This window comes from Thalassophryne amazonica, chromosome 5 (assembly GCF_902500255.1).
Source record: "Thalassophryne amazonica chromosome 5, fThaAma1.1, whole genome shotgun sequence".
NCBI classification, from domain to species: Eukaryota; Metazoa; Chordata; class Actinopteri; order Batrachoidiformes; family Batrachoididae; genus Thalassophryne; species Thalassophryne amazonica.
The window spans coordinates 43,861,025-43,886,280 of record NC_047107.1 but is presented as its reverse complement, the minus strand read 5'-3'; the positions used below and the strand labels follow the sequence as shown (position 1 = coordinate 43,886,280).

The 25,256-nt window shown below is 41.7% G+C and overlaps 1 protein-coding gene across 12 annotated transcripts in view; it reads right to left on the bottom strand.

Annotated features, from left to right (window-relative positions):
- The window catches only part of mef2cb (myocyte enhancer factor 2cb), a 183,513-nt gene that overhangs the window by 139,106 nt on the left and 19,151 nt on the right, over positions 1-25,256 (bottom strand). Inside the window, exon 1 of one of the 12 annotated variants that reach the window (XM_034170078.1) lies at positions 15,835-16,321. The exons of the other annotated variants lie outside the window; for them this stretch is intronic. The gene's annotated coding sequence lies outside the window, so the exon portion shown is untranslated. Of the gene's footprint in view, positions 1-15,834; positions 16,322-25,256 lie in introns of those variants that run through there. 12 annotated transcript variants of the gene reach the window in all.

Sequence of the window (25,256 nt, the reverse complement as noted above, 5' to 3'; positions counted from 1 at the left end):
TTTTGAAAAAAATAAAAAGGACCTATACTTTATTGACAGACCTCGTATATGCTATCCGACCGGGCTCCAAGAATGTTGCTGATTTTGGGCTCAGAAGTTGAAAGCGTCTCAATGAGCACATGCTAACACGAGAAGCTCCAGGATGCATTGTAACAGCTAAACAAATCCCCCCGCAAACAGGAAGAAAGCTGTTGGATCCTCCTGTATTTTATTTTTTTTTTTAAATGAACAAAAAACAACGTTTACATCATGTGAAGCAGACCTGTTGGCTGCCTGGTGTAGTAGTTAAGAAACTATTTTAAATGTCAAACATTTTGAAATGATACTCGGGTTTCGGGTCAGTCACATCAGCACAAAAACACTGCTGACCAAACTCAATGAACCCGAGCATCATTTCAAAATATTTGTCCAAACCCGGTCTTCCCCTTTGGAGATATATATATATATATATATATATATATATATATATATATATATATATACAAGGGTAGGCTGAAAGGTTCTAAGGCTGACTATGATGCAGTTGTCGAATTGAAATGGCATTTCTCCATGGTGAGCCTTAGAACTTTTCAGCCTACCCTCGTAAATATATACGTGGTCTATTAGAAAAGAAACCGACCTTTTTATTTTTTTCAAAAACTATATGGATTTGAATCACGTGCGATTACATCAGACAAGCTTGAACCCTCGTGGGCATGCGTGAGTTTTTTCACGCCTGTCGGTTGCGTCGCCTGTGGGCTGGCTTTGAGTGAGGAGTGGTCCACCCCTCCCGTCTATTTTTTCATTGTTTAGGAATGGCTCAGAGACTGCCGCTTTGCTTGATCAAAATTTTTTCAGAAACTGTAAGGCACATCCGAGTGGACACCATTCGAGAAATTCAGCTGGTTTTCGGTGAAAATTTTAAGGGCTGATGAGAGATTATGGAGTGTTACTGTCGCTTTAAGGACTGCTCACGGAGCCGGACGGCGTGCCACGCCCCGAGCCCCCGTCGTCAGCCTGTTTCGAGCTGAAAACTTCCAAATTTAAGCCTCTGTTGACCCAGGACGTAGTGAGAGAACAGAGAAGTTTCAGAAGAGGTCGGGATCAGCAGTTTATCCAGACATTCCACTAAACACCTCCGTGTTGATAACCATTCGTAAAATTCAGGCGGCTTTCGATGGCTTTCAGTCGAGTGAGTATCCGAGAAACTGTTTAACAGCTGGGCATGTTCAAACTTGTCCCGTAACGCTTCCAACGGAGGTGTTTCTCTGTGGCGCCGGGCCATGAACGGCTGCCTGCAGACGCGCGAATCCATCCGCACGTCTTTCATTACAAAATCTCCTTTAACAGTGGAATGTCTGGATAAACTGCTGATCCTGACCTCTTCTGAAACTTCTCTGTTCTCTCACGATGTCCTGGGTCAACAGAGGCTTAAATTTGGAAGTTTTCAGCTTGAAACAGGCTGACGACAGCAGCTCGGGGCGCGGCGCACCCTCCGGCTCTGTGGGTTGTCCTTAAAGCAACAGTAACACTCCATAATCTCTCATCAGCCCTTAAAATTTTCACCGAAAACCAGCTGAATTTCTCGAACGGTGTCCACTCGGCTGTGCCTTACAGTTTCTGAAAAAATTTTGATCAAGCAAAGCGGCAGTCTCTGAGCCATTCCTAAACAATGAAAAAACAGACGGGAGGGGTGGACCACTCCTCACTCAAAGCCTGCCCACAGGCAAATGACGCAACCGACAGGCGTGAAAAAACTCTCGTATGCCCACAAGGGTTCAAGCTTGTCTGATGTAATCGCACGTGATTCAAATCCATATAGTTTTTGAAAAAAATAATAAGGTCCGTTACTTTTTTAATAGACCTCGTATATATATATATATATATATACACTCAACAAAAATATAAACGCAACACTTTTGGTTTTGCTCCCATTTTGTATGAGATGAACTCAAAGATCTAAAACTTTTTCCACATACACAATATCACCATTTCCCTCAAATATTGTACACAAACCAGTCTAAATCTGTGATAGTTAGCACTTCTCCTTTGCTGAGATAATCCATCCCACCTCACAGGTGTGCCATATCAAGATGCTGATTAGACACCATGATTAGTGCACAGGTGTGCCTTAGACTGCACACAATAAAAGGCCACTCTGAAAGGTGCAGTTTTATCACACAGCACAATGCCACAGATGTCGCAAGATTTGAGGGAGCATGCAATTGGCATGCTGACAACAGGAATGTCAACCAGAGCTGTTGCTCGTGTATTGAATGTTCATTTCTCTACCATAAGCCGTCTCCAAAGGCGTTTCAGAGAATTTGGCGGTACATCCAACCAGCCTCACAACCGCAGACCACGTGTAACCACACCAGCCCAGGACCTCCACATCCAGCATGTTCACCTCCAAGATCGTCTGAGACCAGCCACTCGGACAGCTGCTGAAACAATTGGTTTGCATAACCAAAGAATTTCTGCACAAACTGTCAGAAACCGTCTCAGGGAAGCTCATCTGCATGCTCGTCGTCCTCATCGGGGTCTCGACCTGACTCCAGTTCGTCGTCGTAACCGACTTGAGTGGGCAAATGCTCACATTCGCTGGCGTTTGGCACATTGGAGAGGTGTTCTCTTCATGGATGAATCCCGGTTCACACTGTTTAGGGCAGATGGCAGACAGCGTGTGTGGTGTCGTGTGGGTGAGCGGCTTTCTGATGTCAATGTTGTGGATCGAGTGGCCCATGGTGGCGGTGGGGTTATGGTATGGGAAGGCGTCTGTTATGGACGAAGAACACAGGTGCATTTTATTGATGGCATTTTGAATGCACAGAGATACCGTGACGAGATCCTGAGGCCCATTGTTGTGCCAACATCCAAGAACATCACCTCATGTTGCAGCAGGATAATGCACGGCCCCATGTTGCAAGGATCTGTACACAATTCTTGGAAGCTTAAAATGTCCCAGTTCTTGCATGGCCGGCATACTCATCGGACATGTCACCCATTGAGCATGTTTGGGATGCTCTGGATCAGCGTATACGACAGCGTGTACCAGTTCCTGCCAATATCCAGCAACTTCGCACAGCCATTGAAGAGGAGTGGACCAACATTCCACAGGCCACAATTGACAACCTGATCAACTCTATGCGAAGGAGATGTGTTGCACTGCATGAGGCAAATGGTGGTCACACCAGATACTGACTGGTATCCCCCCCCCCAAATAAAACAAAACTGCACCTTTCAGAGTGGCCTTTTATTGTGGGCAGTCTAAGGCACACCTGTGCACTAATCATGGTGTCTAATCAGCATCTTGATATGGCACACCTGTGAGGTGGGATGGATTATCTCAGCAAAGGAGAAGTGCTCACTATCACAGATTTAGACTGGTTTGTGAACAATATTTGAGGGAAATGGTGATATTGTGTATGTGGAAAAAGTTTTAGATCTTTGAGTTCATCTCATACAAAATGGGAGCAAAACCAAAAGTGTTGCGTTTATATATATATATATATATATATATATATATATATATATAGCATATATAGCTTAAAACTTTTGCACAGTCCCTGCATGTCTACTGATTGGGTTGAGATGGGTTAGGTGGTTAGGGGTGTGTGTTTGTGTGTGTGTGTGTATGGGGGGGGGGGGGGTTCTGCTGCGCCTGTACTGCACTTTATTCCAAATAAACAACTCATTACACGTGTACTTAACCAAGGGGAGCCTGCGAACATTGGAAGCTAAATCCTGTTATCGTTCCCTGCGTTTCTCGTCCGATTAAGCTACAGGGAAGGAGAGACCGAGAAGGTGCAGCGGGAGGAGAAGGAGGAGGTGGGAGGGAGGGAAGAGAAGCATGTGAGCTAACTTCCCACAAGTGCCTTTCCAGCTATCTCCTCTCTATCTTTCTCTATCTCTACCCTCTTGTCTTCTTCTCCTCCTCCTCTCCCTCCATCTCCCTGTGGATTTTTTTTTTTGCACCGCTCTTACTTGTTTTCGACCATCTCTCAGAACTGGGTCATCGACAGACTGTGCAGCAGCATGTTGAAGAACATGGGAGTGGGGTGGGTGGGTGGGTGGGTGTGGGGGTGGTGGACGCACGTTCCTTCTGTGAGAACAAGCTGAAGCTTCTTTAACAAGTAGCCCCTCTTATCAAATTAAGCTGTCAAAAGCACATTAATAATAACAAGAAGCAAAATTCCCTTCCCTGAAGCGCGCAGGGAGTGGGGGGTGGGTGGGAAGGGTGTAAAGGGGGTGGGACATTGGAAAAAAGAGAAATTATTCCTCTTTCATTGTGTAAAGAGACTAAACACAGTACATCATTTCAAAGCTTTCCAAAACATCTCAACTCTTTTCCGTTTTTATTTTTTATTTTTTTTTGGTTATTGAGCTGTTTTATGAGTGCCACGACGCAGAGCGCTGCTTATTTAGAGGATAACCCGGACCAGACTTGTCAAAGGGATGATGGGTAATAGAATTAAAGGCTTTGTACATGTACGGTCTCTTCATTTCCAACTGTACGGTTGGCTCAAACACTGCAAGATGACAGCTTTAAAACGGCATCTCTGCGAGATAATTTGGATTCAACACCACATAATTAGATGGTTGGATGCGAGAACCCCAGTGAAGGATCACAGAAATAACCAACAAAATTGTTCTCTGCCCACATACGTGAGACATTAATTCGATGCAGAATAATCTAAACCTTCTCCTTAGTTACACCAACAGCCTATTAAGAGACAATTCCACTCTAACTTAATTATCATACAGCAATGCGGCCTCGTACTTATTTTTTTTAAATGCTCCATCACTGCAGACCTCTCATTACCCTCACAAATGTGAAGCCTGATCATAAAAAAAAGTGAGAGCAGAATGTGAGGCAAACAGTGAACGCCACTTCGGCAAAGAGAGAAAGTTAACACTCTCTGCGCTGGCATATGTTGGAGAATCCAAAGTGAAATTAACAAGACACGTCGGGTTACAGATGGCAGAGAGAAACCCAACCTATGACCTGTTTACACTTACTGAAGAAGTGTCAGAAAAACTCACATTTCCACACCATGCCTTGGTGTAAACCACTAAACTTGCGTCCATACTCATAGTTTTCGTGCAGCTTTCAGTATTTTTCAAAGTTAGATTTTTGATCTCTGAAACCTGATCATGATTTTTTTGTTGTTGTTGTTGTATTTGTTCCATGTTTTGATTTCCTTCAATCCGAGCCCCATCCTGTGTGTTGTGTTCCATGAGTGGGCTGCTCTTTCAAAGCCTGCAGCGGCCCACCGGTAGATGGATGTGACACAGAGGCACTGGGAATCTGCTGGAAGGAGGCTGGAGCCACAACAGGTGTCCCCAACACTTCCTCAGCTATTTATAAAAGTACAAGTCCAGCATAGGGCTAAAAATAAGATGAAGACCACTTTTATCCAAAACAAATAAGGCGCCGCTCTCTCTCTCTGTCTCGCTCTCTTGCTTACACATTTCATGCTCATATGCATGTATAAAAACAAAATGTTAAGAAAGATTCAAGAGGAAAGTAAATCATGTAAATTATTTTGCATTTTCAATTATTATTATTATTTTTTTTTTTTTTATCTTACACCCTGCTAATAGAGTCTTTCATATAAATTTATTTATTTAATTTGAATTAAGCTGTTTTCAGTCAAAAATAATGGCCCCAAACTTGAATGCAAATGTGTTTGGACTGGAGGCAAGTCCAACCCCATACTGCCATTTATGCAGCATGAAATCTGAGTGCAAACTAGAGTCAGCCACACTGCTATCCACAGGGTGAGCTCACACATAAGAGGTTTTCTGATGAAGACCGCCAACTGTCCACCTGTCACACATGAGACAGAACCCATATGCAAATACTTGAATGAAACACAAGGTCATGAAAGCTCACACAGAGATGTCTGCAGCTTTTTTAACAGTAAGATAAAAACTGTTTGCACTGACTCAAACTGAAAAAAGCTTTTCCCCTACAGTTTGGGGTGTTTTTTAACATAGAAATGGACTGAGAGGAGTTTTCTTTTTCTCTTCAGGTTAGAGTATATAATGTGTTTTGTATCAAAACACCAATTGTTACATATCATATTGATGTATTATTAGCAGTCTAGCTTTTGGTTTCAAACTGTATTTAAAGTCCGCCTGACAACCTGGGAAGGACGACAACCAGCATAAAATATGGGACAAAGCAGATTTATTAAAATGTTGATTTTTTTCCCCACATTAATGTTTATATTTATGTTGTTGTTAATTTTGGTTTTCAATAAGATTTTGTGGTACTACAGTATGATGGAATAATGTGCATTCCTGTGCAACGGGTGTACAGATGTCATGACCCTGCCTTTTGGAGGCTATCTAAATATTTTAAGTAGCAGGAAACCTCTGCTGGACATTAGATCCATTTTTATGGGTCTATGATGCAATTACTTTCTGCATCCACATGACACTAATGCACCAGTATTGTGCCTGAATATACCTCATTTTTATACTGACACATCCACCAGCACACAAATGAGTTCAATTTTATGGAGTATAGGTCAATGTGGTGATGCAAACCAAAATGAAAGAAGCCAGAAGAAGCAACGAAATTGTGTTGGGTTTGAGAATAAGAACTGTGTCAGTTCTACACTATCAATTACAGTGTGACGACTATGGCATAATGATTAACTTTCAGTAGTGGGTGACAATATGTGTTTGCCTACTAACAAGCTAATATTAACTGTTCTTTTTCTCATTATATTGGTCTCACTCTGTCACTCAAAAAGGCTTTATCACTGAACATATCACAACAATCCTTCAGTACCTTTGTAGAGGTGTGGAGAATTCATCTTCCCATTTTTTTGCAACTTTTGGAATTTTTGTTATAGTAATCCTAAAGTTAAATTAAGTCTTAACCGAAACCCTCTGTTTACCATAACAGCAGAATCTAGTTTCTGAACCAATTTATTCCAATTAAAGGAATAAGCAGGAATATGTTAATTTGGGGTGGGGGGCTTTAGCCTATCCCAGCGGTCACTGGGTGAGAGGTGATGTACACCCCGGACAGGTCACCAGTGTCCTGCAAAACTGACACATAGAGAAAAACACAGTCACACCTACGGTCAATTTAGAGTCACAATTCACTGAATCTGCATCTGTTTGGATGTGGGAGGAAGCTGGAGCATCTGGAGAGAAGCCACGCTAACACGGGGAGAATGTGCAAACTCTGCACAGAAAGGACCAGGTTGGAAGTGAAGCTGTGAGGCAACAGTGCTAACCACTAAGTCACCGTGCTGCGCACAGTAAAAGGAGAGCATTAGATATTTCATTGAAAACCCAAAGGTGCAATGTGAGTGGAAACTCGACAAAAACTTCCACATGAGAAATTGTTGCAAAAGAAAATCTGGACTGGGTCACTGTCAGTTAAACGGGTCATATTATACACTTTTTTCTGCAAGTAAATATCAGCCAACAGGTGGTTTTAAAAGAGACATACGTGAATACAAAATACCCTATAGATGCTGAGCTGATGGGTTGCAACCTACCCCCATATTAAGGTCTCTGAGAAACATTATGCTTCTGTCTCTGTTCCTTAAAATGGAAAGGCGTTTTCCCATCTCTGAGAATGTGGGGATGTGTCTCACAGAGCACACAGGATTTTAGCTTTGGACGTCCATGATGTATGTCACAGGAGTGTAAAATGAGCCATTTCAGGTCAAGATTTTGCTTAGTAATTAAGAGTTGTATACTTACATGCACAGTTGTAGAATTGTGATGCTTTGACTATGTATGACATGAAACCCCAATCTTAAACAACAACAAAAAAAATTGTATTCAACAATATGGCCCCATTAACACTGAATGAACCATTTTTACCTTACCACGGAGGTTATGATGTCAGTGCCATTTGTTGATTTGTTTATTTGTCTATCAGTAGGATTATACAAAAGATGTCTAGGGTTGATTTCCACAAAACCTACTGGATATAAATAAATAAATAAGTACATACATATATTTTGGATTTCATTTCGATTAAAGAGCTGATTGAAGGAATTTATACTCACCTTTATAACATTGCAAGATCTGAATTATTTATATTTAAAATTTACGTTTTCATGACTTTCTCAGGAAATATTGCTAGAATCTTAATGAAAAAGTGCATAAAAGCGATAATATTAGGGCTGTCAATCTATAAAATTATTTCATAGTGATTAATCAGACTTTTTTTTTCCCTCAAGCTGCTTCTTAATGTTTGGAGTCATTATTTAGTTGTGTTTTTTTTGTATTATTTTTTTTATTAAGTGAACAGATTCTTTACTGTCTCACCAATTCTACTTGTGGAAAATTGTAATAAAACTAGGACACCCAGACTAATACTGACTGAATGATGTTTTTGTTGTGAAAAAATCTATCCATTATTATTATTATTGGTGGTGTTGTTGTTGTATGTAAAAAGATATCAATAAAATGTCTTCAACAGTGGACCGTTACTTTAACAAGGGTGAGGGTGGGGGGTGGGCATAGCCCTTGTGATTCCTCTATCCGGCTCTGTGACTCTGCATTGTCTGTGAAAACAGGATTTAAACACCGGATGGCGAGGAAAAACTTGTTTATTTTTTGTGTAACTCGCTGCCTGATTCGCCTGGGAGGAAGGTAACATCGCACGCGCATTCAGACCTGGTGTGTGTTTGAAATGATGCAAAATGTTTTTTAAACTTTCACCATGTGACCTCTGAACCTGTTGCAGTTCGCGGCCTGATGCACACTGTTTAAAGAGCGGACTCTGGACTTATAGTGAAGCAGACAAAGTGAGCGCATTTATTTAGTGACTTGGGTTTAATTAATCTAATACAGATTGATCCAAAAAAAAAAATGCCCTGATCAAGCATTTCTGCTCAGTGGAGTTTGTTTGTACTTTGCTGTCCACACACTGATGGTACACCTTCCTGATGTCACAAACTACGGCACGGACTGAGGGTCACACAAGGTGTGTGTGTGTGTTAACTGCATGTCAAAAAGATTAGTGGCGTTAACGCATTATTTTCACGTTAACTTTTACCACCCTTGATAATATCTATGAATGTGTCGGATTCAGTGTAGGTCCTAATAAAAGTTTGGATCCAGCAGACCAAAACGTGTTTTTGTTGGGTGGCGATTTTCATTCACAGTATGTCAACACATAGACTAGAATTATTTCTGGTCTTGGTGGAGGTCTGCGCTCTCCACGTGGCCTTCTAAGTTTTGAAATGCACCTTTACGGTGTCGAACCTACTTGCAAAATTCGCACCACAAATTGGTGTGACTATATTTAGCACGGCATTCCGCATCAGACTAACCTGCAGGTCCGAGTTTATTTGGGTAAATCTTAAATCCTTAAGAAGGCAAAAAACTCCCTTTGAGGAAAGGAAACTGGTGTTTTTCTCTTGTGCATGCTTAAATGCACATACATAGACACATGCAACCGGCAGACAAAAGTCAATATCAAGGCTGAGCTATTTCTGTAGAGCGCACTATTTAGGAAGTGTGGGCCGGGTGCCAGTATTCTCCTCGGTATCGTCTGGGCGTCATTGCACTGCTGCTGTTATACTAACTCTTCTCTTTTCCTCCCTCGCCTGCTCCTCACCCATTCCACCCAACCCTGCTACCATTCTCTCTCTCTGTCTCTCTCTCGAACACACACACACACACACACTCGCACAAGGTTATTTGTTTTTCCACTGGGTCGAACCACAGTGCCAGGTGAAAGCATCTATTGGCAGGATAAAGAGAGTGCTGGTGTGAGATCACAAGGCCCCACTCTGCCCGGCAAACCTTGAAGTGAAGCGTCAGGTTGGAGTTTCAAACAAAGTGCCCCCTCATTCATTATACATGCAACTGCACTGAAAATCTCCTTCCGCAACACCATCTCTTCTCTCTCTCTCTCTCTCTATCTATCTATCTATCTATCTATCTATCTATCTATCTATCTATCTATCTATCGCTCTCCTCACATCGTCCCACTGCCTTTTCTCTCTTCTTTTTTTTTTTTTCCAGACAGAGCATCCATAAAGTATGAATAAAATTAATGACATCACGAGCTGCACTTTGGAAGAGGCACTGTAGGAAAAAGTCATACATCACGAGACAGAAGGAGCTGGGCCGAGGAGAAAAAAAAAGTTAAAAAATTGACAGAGAAGAAGAGCAAAAAGGGGGTAGATACAGTATTTTCTACCCTCGCGGCACTGTGCACAGCGTTTTATGTAAGTTTGAACGTGCGCCTCTGCATTTGGCCTGTTAGATTTAAACTGGGCTGGTGTAGGTGTGCGAGGCAGGACCCGCGCGGCGCATTCTTCCTCGGTTGGCCTTTGGTGTGGGAATGGCACAGATGACAGTGGAAAGGAACACTGGTGTGGACTTTGGCAGGACACCGTCTGGCCGAGCTGTGTGCAGAGCACTGAGAGCAGATTCCTACAGAGCATTTTTCTTTCTGCCCACCACCCCCCTCAGCTCAGACGGTGTTAGCGCCATTTTCAAAACCACGGTCCTCTTGGAGCCGAAGCTTCTGACGTTACACATGATGCTTGGGTGTCTGCAATCATCTCTGTGGCTGTTCTTGAACTCTCTGTTTTATTTGAAGGCAACAATGTGCCATTACAAAGAGCAAATCGCAAAAAGCAGCAAGTTCTTAATCAGAGCACAAGATCTGCTGGAAATACCAAAGAGCTATGCTGAAGCTCGGCAGCAGTGGCGGGGAGCAGCGGCGGCGGCAGCAACAGCAGCAGCAGCGCGGATTGTGGCGGCCGAGTGAGCGGGGCTTTCAGATGGATGTGAGCGTGTGTGTGAGGCCGAGGCACAGAGCTACCTCTGTGCGTCTCACCGGACTGTGTTGCAGAATGACTCGGCTATGTTGCAGTCGTGACAAAGATAAATTACAGCCACTGGAAAACATTTCTAAGTTCTCTCTCTCTGTCTCTCTCTTTCTCGCTCCTATTTTTTTTTTTTTAACCACTGGGTGTAGTCCAAATGTGTGCCACACCAAAGTGAGATGATGAAGGAGAGACTGGAGGACGAGGGGGGGGGATCTCTCTGTGAAAATATATTAGGGCATGCCCCTCACCACACACAGGTCAGCTACTGTGTTTTTTATCATGGGAACATGCCTTCCGTCGCCAGGTTTATGTACACGTTTCCCTCAGACTAACCCCTGAAAGGATTCCCAGTTAATTTTGGATTGACCGCACGTGTTTGCAGCAGGTATTATAGACGAACACTGTTGATTCCTGCAAATGAGGCTGCTCGAAGGCGCTGATAGGGAGCAAAAAAAACCATCAAATCTCACTGGATGTAAGGAGCAGTGAGGTTCAAAAACCTGTAAGAGGAGTGCAACAAAAAAGCAACTCCTATACTTTTCAAATAATTGAAGCTAGTTGTGTTACAGTAATACTTATTTTGGATATAGCAGCCGTGGATGCGTTTTCTTCTTGATGTTTTTCTTTCGCACCGCCCTGCAGAAGCCATTAAAGCCCCCCCACCCCAAACAAACCGTTTAAATTTGACCAAATGCCAGTGATTTTTACTGAAAACTGGAAGTAAAAGGCAGGTTTTGATTTATTTCTTTGAAATGATATCAGCAAAATTGTTATAGATTTTTGTTTTTTCATTATTTTATGCTCAAAATGTGTATATTCATAAACAGCTCACTTTCAGACTAAATCTTGTTCATTGCACAGTTGGATGAACAGACTTCTTTTCTGTCTCGCTCACATGAACTGGTGCCATTTGAATTTAGTTGCACTTTACCCCACCCGGTCATCTCTGCACCTCATGAGGTGGGGTAAAGGGTGTGTGGGGGGTGGGGTGTAATGCCCCACACTCTGATTTTGACAAAACCTGTCCTCCTTAACTGACATTGTTGATGAGAATAATTGGATTATCATAAATTACTTTAACTGGCGGTGCGCTCTGGTTATAGCGGCATATTGCAAACGAAATAACCAATCTGTTTTTTTGATGGATTGTGTAGAAGGTGTCACTTTTTGACGCATTTACTCTATTTTACCTCCTTTTAAGTCCAGCTGCTGTGACATTCAACCTGAACAGAATCGCCCGATGTTTAAAGAAGCAAAAAGAGACAATCTGTGTTCCGCTCTAAATGTTTCTCTTAATCTTATCAAACTCCTCTGTTCCCTGCACTCCTCCTGCCTTCTCTCGCCTTCAAGGACTTTCTCCCTCTTCAAATATTTCAAGGAAGCAGGCCTCGAGTATGGAGAGGTGTTCTGGGTGTCTCGTTAGGTGGGCTGCAGCTGACGATATGATTGTGTGGTCGGCACCGCCGCACACAGACCACCCAGCAGGCAGTGAGCGCCATAACGACCGACGGGGCCGCGCAGGAAACAGGAAAACGGAAGAAGAAGGCAGGATGTCCTGTTCGTCCAGCTCGCCGAGCGTCGAGCGCTACATCACGACAGCGTCTCTGAGGTCGACCTTCGCCCGCCCGCGCTGTCAGCTCACCTCAGCTCTAACTCAGCGTCTATCTACGCTGTGTCTCTTTGTCTTTTCTGCACGTCTGTCTTCTCAGTTTGCCTTTTCAGCCTTCACACTGACACTGTTTTCCAGACTGCTCCATCATCCCAGACATCAAATCCTACCCTCTTCACTGCGAGACGAAAAGAAGGGGGGGATATCAAATATGTTTCACTGGCAATAACCTCACAAAACTCAGCGAAAAACAAAACAACAAGAACACAAACATTCCCACAGACGCGCACACACCGCCCAGACAGACAGCGCATCCTGACAGACAAACACACAAAAGAAACAGCAAACACAAAGCACAGCACAGCCAGAAGTCGACTTTATGCCGAAATATTCTAAAGTGTGTTTTACAATACAATTAAACATCAAAGGCTGATATATTCCTCTGTGATCTTTAACACCCCGGCGAACAAACCCCAGATGCCCCCCCCCCCCCCACACACACATCCACTTACAGCACACCAAGAACGTTGCTGAACGTCACCGCTAATTACTAGATAGAGACAGAAGAAATCTTTGCATCATTATGCAAAAGCAGGCACATATTCAAATATATGCATTTAACACAACACAGCCTGTTCAAGGACTCTTGTTATTTACTTGAGAGTTAGTTTTTTTTTGTTGTTTTTTTTTTAAGTGATTGTGCCTCTTTTGGAGACACACAGGCAAATTGGAGGGGGGGTAGAAAAAAATATACCTTGTAATGTGCACAACAGTTAGGATGGTGAAAGGGAGATCTGTTCACAAATAAACACACGCCGAGGTCAAGACTGATGCTTTTTAATGGTGCTGTAAAAATGCATGAAAATAAAAAAAAGAAGCATGTCGCCGACGAGGAAACACCTGCTTTGACAAAGACGACAACAAACCCTTGAGGCATTATAACGAAAGTATTTTCAACAGAAAAAAAAGAAAAGTTAAAGTGACAACACCGACTATTTATGTGAGAGAGATTTACGAGAACAAGAGTTTATCTTGTACTGTACCGTGTCTAGATTTTAGTGTACTCCATAACATTTATGTGAAGGGCACTTATAGCAAAATGTACTGCGTCGTTTGCAGGATTACAGGTGGGATGTCTCTCAACAACGTGAATGTGAGATATTATATAGAGTGCACCTGATATATATGGAGGTAACTACCTCTTGAATTGGCTCTTATATTACATTCCTGAGCCAAAGGGCAAGAAGTTCAATTAAGCTACATCACGACCTGCCGGGTAGCAGTCGGCAAATGAGAGTTTCACTGCTGTGCAAACTCTTGGCAAAATATTTGAGAGCATTTAGTGCCAAAACAAACAAACAAACAAACAAACAAACTTTTTTTTTAAACCACAGCGAAAGGTGATATTAAATGATTTGATTTGAGATTAATACTTCTGTTGTTAAGAAAGAATGTTTGCAAAGGGGAGCTTGAAATGTGCACCAGTGAGTTTGACAGCACTTGGAGACTTGAACCTTCTCGGGCATCATTTTCGTGGGTATTATTGTTATTATTATGATTATTATTAATCACTTCTGATGGAAAATATCAGCATCAATCCTTTCCGCGTGTGCCTGCTTTGTCTGATCACTTCCTCCATGCCTGACTGTGGCACCCAGTGTTCCCCTTCCCTTCACTTTAGCCAGAGCCCCCCAACAAATCCCCCCAGCACAGTGACCTGACAATCGGATCAACACCCTGGCCACTTACACGGAGACGTGACCTTCTAATCCCTCTCTGTGAGAAGGGTAAAAGTGTGTGGTCACTATTTTTTTTAAAGGGGTGGAATCAGAGCCCCACCCCGACCCCCCACTGCGAAATCCCAAATGATTTGTCAGGAGCAGCAGACAGAAAGAGATCAACCCGCAGAAGTGTGTGTGTGTGTGTGCATGTGTGCGCACGGTCTGTGAGATTACAGGGCTGAGTTGACAGAGTCCTCTGTGCGTAATCGTGGGTCCACATGCGAGCGCTCACCTTCCCTCTGAGCGGATTAACCTAACACTAAATCCCAAGAGAGCAACAGGCCAGACAGGCCTCATGCACACAACAGCTCCACTGGACACGAGGAAAAGCGCTTTCATTATTACTTTTTCCCCCTAACACAAAAGAAAAAAAAAAAAAAAAGTTGATTACAAAGTGATTCCCCCATCAGAAATCATCTCAAGGTTACATCACAAAACACTTCACAAGGAAAATATGACGTATTTTAGTTTATTATATCATAGTTTTCACAGAAGAACAAATTAATAAACTGTAGCAGACAGCAACACTTAAAGCCTGACAAAAAAAAAAAAAAAAACGTTTCACGCATTAAAATAATTTTTACAATTTATTATGGAGCTCAAAATTCACGCTTAACGATGACAAATGTTAGAAGGTCTAAATTCTAAATATATATGTGTGTGTGTGTGTGTGTGTGTGTGTGTGTGAGTGAGTGTCTGCCACTAAATTCAAGTTATTTTTGTGTAATTTCATAATAACCCTCTTTTACTCACACACACATATTATCTGCAGATTTACATCCATTTTTATCACATAAACCATGTATATATATATATATATATATATATATATATATATATATATATATATATATATATATATATATATATATATATATTATTTTTTTTTTTTTTTTTATTTATTTTTTTCTCAAACTGCAATCTGTGCAACAGGTTCAACCCAGCCTCAACAGATTGAACTAAACTCACCATATAAATAAATTATATTCCCTGCAGTCAAATTAGGATAAACAATCTGATTCACGCAATCATTAGGTCACAGAGCTGTGAACGTTGTGCCTCTTAAACATTCTGACCTCCTGAAATTTGGAATGCTGTTTTCATATTATTAAATAACTAGAATCAAATTCGAATATAAAGCAAGAGTTGTTGATATAAGTGCACAACTTGTAAGTTTTAAAAAAGCAACACACATTTAATTAAATGTCATGGATTTCCATACTTTTATGAAACAATCATCTGATATAAAAAAAAAAGTTAAGTGCATGTTTTTCCTTGACTTTTAAAGGTTCTTCATGTTACTTCAAACATACTGGCTGAACTTTGCTTCTGATTTATATCTTACTTGACATGGCTCCATCAGGGGTTTCGGTGTGTGTGCCCGGTTTGGGTACAGTGCGCCGCTACAAGGTCGAGCGGACCCCCGACTCTCCTAATAGACCATAAAGAGCTATTTAATGTCAGCCTGTCATCATGTGACACAGCTGTCACACGCATGAGTCGATCGGGATCACAACAGATCAATACGCACGGTTAGGGCACTTTTATTTTTACGCAGGCAGCGCGCGCGTCTTCAACTTTCCATAATAAAACAATAAAGATGCAGTGCGCGCGCGGTGGATGTGCTGTGGGTACTTACTTTATTGGAAATGTTGTCCGGGTGCTAAGAAGAGCGCTACAAGGCGAAAAAAAAAAAAACAAAAACAAAGAAGAAGGAAGGAGTCCGCCGGGTGTTTGGTCCGGTCGGATGACAGGAAGGGTGAAGCCGCTGGATGACGCTGGACCGACTTTCGCCAAAACGCACTTAAAATCCAGGAGCGCAAACTTAACGGAAGACGTGGCCGGGAAGGAGGGAGATAAAAAGTAACGTACAGTGCGTGTTGGGAGTCTCTGGTCTCTCTCTCTCTCTCTCTCTCTCTCGTTCTGTCGGACAGTGTCTCCTCGCTGAGCACGCGTCTCTCCGGTGCGCACAGACGGACGCGCTGATAGAGCTGCTGGTGCCGCTAAAGAGTCTGTTTCTGCTCCTTCCCACAACCCTGAGCGAGTCTTTCCCTCACCCCTCTCCTCCTCTCCCAGTGCGAGGAGAAATAATCGATTTTCTCTCTCTCTCTCTCTCTTCCTCTCTCCTTTTTTGACTCCTGAAAGGGGGCGGGATTAAATTTCCCAACTGCGCTTTAATGAAAGAGGCGCGCGGCTCTTAATGCTTTATTATCGGTCGAACCCCAACAGAGTGGACGCGCAATTAACTGCTCAGAGAGGCCCGCTAGAGGAGGATGATGTGCGTTAACTAATGAACCGTCGGAGGAGGGCACGTTAACTGTGCGCGCTCATCCTTTCTGCTGTTTGCTTCACTTTGCGCCTGTTGTTTTGTGCGCGTCGTGTCCCAGAGTTATTTCGAGACCTAAGTACTCACGTGTGGCACAAACGTAACACAGTCGCTTCCAATGCAGGTGCTTACAACTTATAAGCCTTTTTTTGGGAAGTGGGGGGTGGGGTGGTATTTCAAGATTCCAGAGGCATCAAATTATTGGAAGCTGAAGGGATCGATTATTTCAGCAATTAGAATATTGACAGATAAGTCAGTTGATTCAACAATCGCAGCATTTCTCATGTTCCACCTTATGAAATGTGATCTGATCTGCTTCGGTTTCAGCTGAAATGTTAAACCAGTTGAAAACCTTTAAAATGATCTCAGGCATTTTTGGTATTTTAAGATTGGTATTTTGGTATTTTCAAACACATCCAAAGCAAAAATGATTTCAAAGTAGCTATTTGAAAACTGATTTAGCTATAATGTTCTAAAAGTGTTTGAAATTGTTCTACACCAATCTTATGGCTTTGTTTTGAATAAATGAGAGATAATCTGATTATAAACTGTTCTACACTAATGGCCAGCTAATGTACATTGCTTTGAAACTGCTTTTAACTCATTTTAAACTGCTTTATACTGGAGGTGCACTGATCTAATATTTTGAATCAGTATTTGTCCAATATTCTCGAAAATTACTTGATTGCATATTGAAAAAAAAAAAAAAATCATAAATCAAGCCTTCTATTGCACATCTGAGTCATGTTGTAAGATGTATTTTCCTTTGTGTGTGTGTGTGTGTGTGTTTATGTGTGTGTGTGTGTTGTGGGGGGGGGGGGATAGAATATTTAGTTCACAGTTTGAGTTAATGCAACACAGTCTTGTGGTAGTTCATGGTGGCATTATGAAAAGTACATTAATCTATGGGATCGTGGCAATTTCATTTAGTCATGGGGCATGGTAATGGGGGTCTTGGGGGATTAAGATTAGGGTTTGCAGAGGGTAGACACTAACGCTATGGTTATGTTAGAGTTCGGAGAAGGGGAAGATTATAAATAGCAAAATAAAATAAAAGTTTCACGAAAATCGGGTGCTTTTCGTGGTGGGGGCACGAAAAAAAAATCTGAGACTGGGCTGGCTTTGTTAGCTTGCTAGGTTGGCAAAGCACATACAGGCCATACAGGCAAATGTATTTTATTAGCAGATTGTTTTAAGACAGCGCAAAAGGTATAGGATCAGTATTGGTATCGGCAGATTCTGAAGGCTTCAGTATCAGTATCAATCGGACAAGAAAAAGTGGCATCCCTTCTTTATACCAATTGTAATTTTTAACTAAATAGTGAATGCCTTAATGATCTTTATTCTGATAACATTCAATGTAATCTGGTTTTATAGTATCCTACACTTTTGATGTTACTTTTAAACTGATTAGATCATGTTTCAAGATTCATTATTGAGATGTTATTTTGAACTTTTTCAAACTGGTCTATACCAGCAGTAATGTCTTCTTAAGTGGCTTTAGTATGGCTAAATTTGAAATCATCAGGTTTTAAAATGCTCTTCACTCATGATATGATGGTTTGTATTGCTTTGAAGGTGCTTTTATCATGTTTTAAGATGACTCATACTGGATACAATGTTGTTTTTAACATTTTAAACCTGCTCTAAACCAACAATACATGTCTTAAATGGTTTTATTATGGCTAAAATTGAGATATTTAGTTTTAAGGCATTCTCCACTAGTGGTACACTGGTCTGTGTTGCTTTGAAAGGGCTTTCAAGTTGTTTTCTAGTAAATGCCTTGTACATGTATAACATTACTGTGAATGGTGTCATACTATACCCTAGAGCAGTTATCTTAAATTGCTTTATTCAGGATAAATTAGTGATGTTTTAAACAGTTTTAAACTGTTTTGCACCAGGAATGGATTTACACACAATTTTTCAAAAGTGATTTTAACTTTTCAATGCTTAGAGGTAACCATCAACACCTGAAACAGCTTTATTGTCACAAAATTAGAGAAAACCAATATTAAATTGCCCTATATTAATGACAGCAATGTTATGACACTACTTTTAATGTCTTAAAACAGCTTTAAGCTAGTATAACCTAATTTTGAACAATTCCAGAGTGCATGAAGCCAACAGTAAAGTGTCTTTCCTGGCTTTATTTAGACAGAATTAAAGAAATTAGGTGCTAAAATGTTCATGAGAAAGTTTAGCACAGTTTGAAATGCTGCTTAAACAGCTTGAAACCAGTAGTGAACTGGATGAAAGCCAGTAAACATGGTTTTGATTGGTTGCTGGATTTTGGACTGGTGTGTGTGTGTGTGTGTGTGTGTGTGTGTGTGTGTGTGTGTGTGTGTGTGTGTGTGTGTGTGTGTGTGTGTGTGTGTGTGTGTTTCTGGAGTGGGCAATTTAAATCATCTTGGCTTTTCTGAAATCATAATTTCTTTTCAAAAAAATTCTTGATATCTTAGAGTGAATGATGAATTGATTACTCAATTGATTAAAAATAATCCATGGATTAAATGGTTACTCACATCATCTTATTCAGGGAGGACCAGAGCAATACTGATAAAGCAAATTTATGTGAATTTATGGAATTCTAAATCTGTATTTTCAATTTGGAATTTCAATGAACAGAATTCTTAATCGGACAGCACACTGGCTTACTGGTTAGCACTATTGCCTTGCAGCAAGAAGGTCATGGGATTACGTCCCACCTGGTCCTTTCTGTGTGACGTTTGCATGCTCTCCCTATACTTGCATGGGTTCTGGGTGCTCTGGCTTCCTCCCACTTCCAAAGGCATGCAGGTTAGGTGAGTGGATGACTGTAAATTGACTGTGTAGTTGTGTGAATGAGTTTGTCTGTCTATATGTGGCCTTGCAATAGACTGGTGTCCTGTTCAGGGTGTACCCCGCTTCACGCCCCATGACTGGTGGGATAGGCTTCAGTCACCCAATCAAAGGTAAGTGGGTATAGTAAATTAATGCATGGGATTTCTTAATAGATCCATAGGAGCATTATATTTTGAAAATTAGGCATATTTTGACTATGAAGTGCATCATTTTTGAAAAGTTGTTTAAAACAAAGCTCAGCATCAAGTGACATCTTTTAAGGACAGCAACAGTGTACTTGCAAAAGATATTTGTGTTCATCTAAATAATTAAATGTCAAACAATTTGAAGTATTCAGACAGACAGCTCAGGATTTTTGTGCAGGAAATACAATGATATAATTTGTTCAGCCTGACAGAAGGATTTAAACTTCTCCAGGGTTGTGTGCAGCCCCTGGGCCATTCGTTGGGCACATGTCCCTTAACAGATTAAGTGACGTGATGCAGTGAATTTGTTTGCATTTTAAAGTGCTGTTGCAGCCACGTTTGGGTTTGGACACATTTCTTCTCTGTGGCGTGAAGCCACCTGGTTTAGTCACCACAAACTTCTCACCTTCAGCTGCCAATCTCTCTCCAAATGATAAGCCAGACAGAGACAGTAAGCATGGAAGAATTACCAAGCCATTAGCCATCCAGCCAAATGCTTTCAGAACATCTACTCTATTAGTGTGAAGATAACAATTAGAAGAGCCAGTTTTCCACTTCAGATAAGACACAGACAGGCAGCACTATGGCTTTGTGTACAGAGATGTATCCCAGATATGTTTTGTAATACTGCAGTTCTATTATGCTCACATTATACGGCTGCCGAATCAACTTGACAGTTTCTTCTAGTTGTCTTAAATTAATCATCACTATGTTACGACAACATCAGGTCTGAGTTATGAGTTTGGTTGACCCAATCCTCACTGGGGATGCACCAATCAGTTTTTTTTTTTTAACCAACAGCGATACCAAAACTTGGTGTATGGGCAGATACTGATAAGATGCCACTGCACAAGTATCTACATTTTGTTATGGGATGCTGATTGCAGTCGTTTTTTTAATGAAGCTGTAACCATATGTGGGGTTATTCGTATACACCAACATCATTTTTAGACCACTGCTAATTTTATTTCATGAGAAATTTTAGTGCATTGCTAATTTTAATTTATGATCATTTTTAGACCACTACTAATTTCAGTTGATGTCACTGTATTAAGATTATTATTCATTGTATTTTATTAGATTTTTACCATTCACTGACTCCAGTCTGAAGAATATAGGAGTATATGTTGTCAAGTAATATGCTGGAATAAGTTGTTTGTCCAAACTGTAAAATCTTCTCCATATTTCGATCAGTACATATCAGCTGTACCTGCCTTCTTCTCTTCTTTTATTATCTCAGTAACAAATCAATCAGTCTCCTGTGCCAGCTGGTGTGTTTTGGGTGTCTGGATTTGACACACATGTATATATATATATATATGCTTGTAAACATGAGTTCATCCATTTCTGAAACTTTCTGGAAACTTCCATTTTGTTTAAAGAGGCACCTTGGTGTGGATAAACTGCTGACAAACTAAAATACAATATTGTAAAGAAAAGCTGACATAAATCTATACTGCAACTTTTCTTTTTAAATAACTTTTAATATGGAAAGATAGTTGACATTCTGATTGATTTAACACGTACTGCTTGATAAAAGTATAGAGTAAGGGAAAATTTTGTTTTCAAGATTTCAGTAAGGCTGTATGTAAACTTATTATGTGGCTGCGACGCTACGTGCACTCTGATTGGCTGATTACCAGTCGGATATTTTCCCATATCAGATCGGTTACCGTGACAATTGGTCCACAACGCACATTTTCGTTACAAAGCAGGAAGCTCAAAACACTATTCGAAAAACCAAGTACAGATGCATAAACACACAGATTGAAAGCTTACCAGCTAACGACCAGAAGTTCTTCGGAGGTGAAGAAAGCGAACAAGCTCAACACCGTCAGCAGCATATTCATGCAATACTGTAAGTTTGTGTGGTAAGCCTTCAGTTAGTTCAAAATGCTGCAGCTAGAGTACTGACGGGGACTGGCAGGAGAGAGCATATCTCACCCGTGTTGGCCTCTCTTCATTGGCTTCCTGTTAATTCTAGAATAGAATTTAAAATTCTTCTTCTTACTTATAAGGTTTTGAATAATCAGGTCCCATCTTATCTTAGGGACCTCGTAGTACCATATTACCCCATTAGAGCGCTTCGCTCTCAGACTGCAGGCTTACTTGTAGTTCCTAGGGTTTGTAAGAGTAGAATGGGAGGCAGAGCCTTCAGCTTTCAGGCTCCTCTCCTGTGGAACCAGCTCCCAATTCAGATCAGGGAGACAGACACCCTCTCTACTTTTAAGATTAGGCTTAAAACGTTCCTTTTCGCTAAGGCTTATAGTTAGGGCTGGATCAGGTGACCCTGGACTATCCCTTGGTTATGCTGCTTTAGACGTAGACTGTGGGGGGGTTCCCATGATGCACTGTTTCTTTCTCTTTTTGCTCTGTATGCATCACTCCGCATTTAATCATTAGTGATCGATCTCTGCCCCCTTCCACAGCATGTCTTTTTCCTGGTTCTTTCCCTCAGCCCCAACCAGTCTCAGCAGAAGACTGCCCCTCCCTGAGCCTGGTTCTGCTGGAGGTTTCTTCCTGTTAAAAGGGAGTTTTTCCTTCCCACTGTAGCCAAGTGCTTGCTCACAGGGGGTCGTTTTGACCGTTGGGGTTTTTCATAATTATTGTATGGCCTTGCCTTACAGTGTAAAGCGCCTTGGGGCAACTGTTTGCTGTGATTTGGCGCTATATAAAAAAAAAGTTGATTGAAAGTTGATTGATTATATGTACGAGGTCTGTTAGAAAAGTATCCGACCTTTTTATTTTTTTCAAAAACCTGATGGATTTGAATCACATGTGCTTGCATGAGCCAACCTTGAACCTTTGTGCGCATGCGTGATTTTCGCTTGAAATTAATCGGCACGAAGCTGATGGCACAGCAACAGCACCTCCGTGATGAAGCCTCACTGGACATGCCCTGACATGTCCAGCTTGTTGACAATTTCTCGGATAGTCACACGACTGAAAAGCCCCCGAAAGCCGTCTGAATCTTCCGAATGGTTGACGAGCTGGGCATGTTACAACATGTCCTGTGAGACTTCATCACGGAGGCGCTGTTGCTGCGCCATCAGCTTCGTGCCGATGAATTTCGCCGCCACTCTTTTCATGGCAAAATCTTCTTTCACAGTGGAATGTGCCAAAAAAGTGCTGATGTCCACCTCTTCCGCAGTTTCTCGGATAGTCACACGACGGTCCCACATCACCACAGTGTTCACTTTGGAAATAATCCGGTCGTTTCAGCGTGTTGATGTCGATCGGATCGCGGCTCGCTCTCCACCGTTGCGCGTCCGTCTTTAAACCGGTTGTACCATTCCTTAATCTGTGTGATGCCCAGAGGATTGTCACCGAAAGCCGGCTGAATAATCCGAATGGTTACAACCTGGCTGTCGCCCAGTTTGTGGCAAAATTTGATGCAGTTGCGCTGCTCCAGTCGTTCTGCCATTTCCTTGCAAAGAAAAAATGACGAGAGACTCCACCCATCCTCACACAAAGGCTGCTTACAAGCAAAGGACGCAACCGACAGGTGTGAAAAAAATCACGCATGCGCATGAAGGTTCAAGGTTGGCTCATGCAAGCACACATGATTCAAATCCATCAGGTTTTTGAAAAAAATAAAAAGGTCAGATACTTTTCTAACAGACCTCGTACATAATAGCCATATAATGTAGGCTGGGCGAATTGGAGACTCGGCTCTGCACCATGGAAAATTCTACAGCTAGCCAGGCCCCTGTAGTCGGTGCGGACCAAGGTAGCTTAGCCGCCGTTAGTTTCCCTCTGGCAGATCCCGAGCAGCCGGGAAAGCAGGCCAACTGGGTGACTGTGAGGAGGAAGCGTAGCCCTAAACAGAAGCCCCGTGTACACCGCCAACCCGTTCACATTTCTAACCGTTTTTCCCCACTCGGCGACACACCCGCCGAGGATCAAACTCTGGTTATTGGCGACTCTGTTTTGAGAAATGTGAAGTTAGCGACACCAGCAACCATAGTCAATTGTCTTCCGGGGGCCAGAGCAGGCGACATTGAAGGAAATTTGAAACTGCTGGCTAAGGCTAAGCGTAAATTTGGTAAGATTGTAATTCACGTCGGCAGGAATGACACCCGGTTACGCCAATCGGAGGTCACTAAAATTAACATTGAATCGGTGTGTAACTTTGCAAAAACAATGTCGGACTCTGTAGTTTTCTCTGGGCCCCTCCCCAATCGGACTGGGAGTGACATGTTTAGCCGCATGTTCTCCTTGAATTGCTGGCTGTCTGAGTGGTGTCCAAAAAATGAGGTGGGCTTCATAGATAATTGGCAAAGCTTCTGGGGAAAACCTGGTCTTGTTAGGAGAGACGGCATCCATCCCACTTTGAATGGAGCAGCTCTCATTTCTAGAAATCTGGCCAATTTTCTTAAATCCTCCAAACCGTGACTATCCAGGGTTGGGACCAGGAAGCAGAGTTGTAGTCTTACACACCTCTCTGCAGCTTCTCTCCCCCTGCCATCCCCTCATTACCCCATCCCCGTAGAGACGGTGCCTGCTCCCAGACCACCAATAACCAGCAAAAATCTAAGCATAAAAATTCAAAAAGAAAAAATAATATAGCACCTTCAACTGCACCACAGACTAAAACAGTTAAATGTGGTCTATTAAACATTAGGTCTCTCTCTTCTAAGTCCCTGTTGGTAAATGATATAATAATTGATCAACATATTGATTTATTCTGCCTTACAGAAACCTGGTTACAGCAGGATGAATATGTTAGTTTAAATGAGTCAACACCCCCGAGTCACACTAACTGCCAGAAAGCTCGTAGCACGGGCCGAGGCGGAGGATTAGCAGCAATCTTCCATTCCAGCTTATTAATTAATCAAAAACCCAGACGGAGCTTTAATTCATTTGAAAACTTGACTCTTAGCCTTGTCCATCCAAATTGGAAGTCCCAAAAAACAGTTTTATTTGTTGTTATCTATCGTCCTCCTGGTCGTTACTGTGAGTTTCTCTGTGAATTTTCAGACCTTTTGTCTGACTTAGTGGTTAGCTCAGATAAAATAATTATAGTGGGCGATTTTAACATCCACACAGATGCTGAGAATGACAGCCTCAACACTGCATTTAATCTATTATTAGACTCAATTGGCTTTGCTCAAAATGTAAATGAGTCCACCCACCACTTTAATCATATCTTGTTCTGACTTATGGTATGGAAATTGAAGACTTAACAGTATTCCCTGAAAACTCCCCTCTGTCTGATCATTTCTTAATAACATTTACATTTACTCTGATGGACTACCCAGCAGTGGGGAATAAGTTTCATTACACTAGAAGTCTTTCAGAAAGCGCTGTAACTAGGTTTAAGGATATGATTCCTTCTTTATGTTCTCTAATGCCATATACCAACACAGTGCAGAGTAGCTACCTAAACTCTGTAAGTGAGATAGAGTATCTCGTCAATAGTTTTACATCCTCATTGAAGACAACTTTGGATGCTGTAGCTCCTCTGAAAAAGAGAGCTTTAAATCAGAAGTGTCTGACTCCGTGGTATAACTCACAAACTCGCAGCTTAAAGCAGATAACTCGTAAGTTGGAGAGGAAATGGTGTCTCACTAATTTAGAAGATCTTCACTTAGCCTGGAAAAAGAGTCTGTTGCTCTATAAAAAAGCCCTCCGTAAAGCTAGGACATCTTACTACTCATCACTAATTGAAGAAAATAAGAACAACCCCAGGTTTCTTTTCAGCAC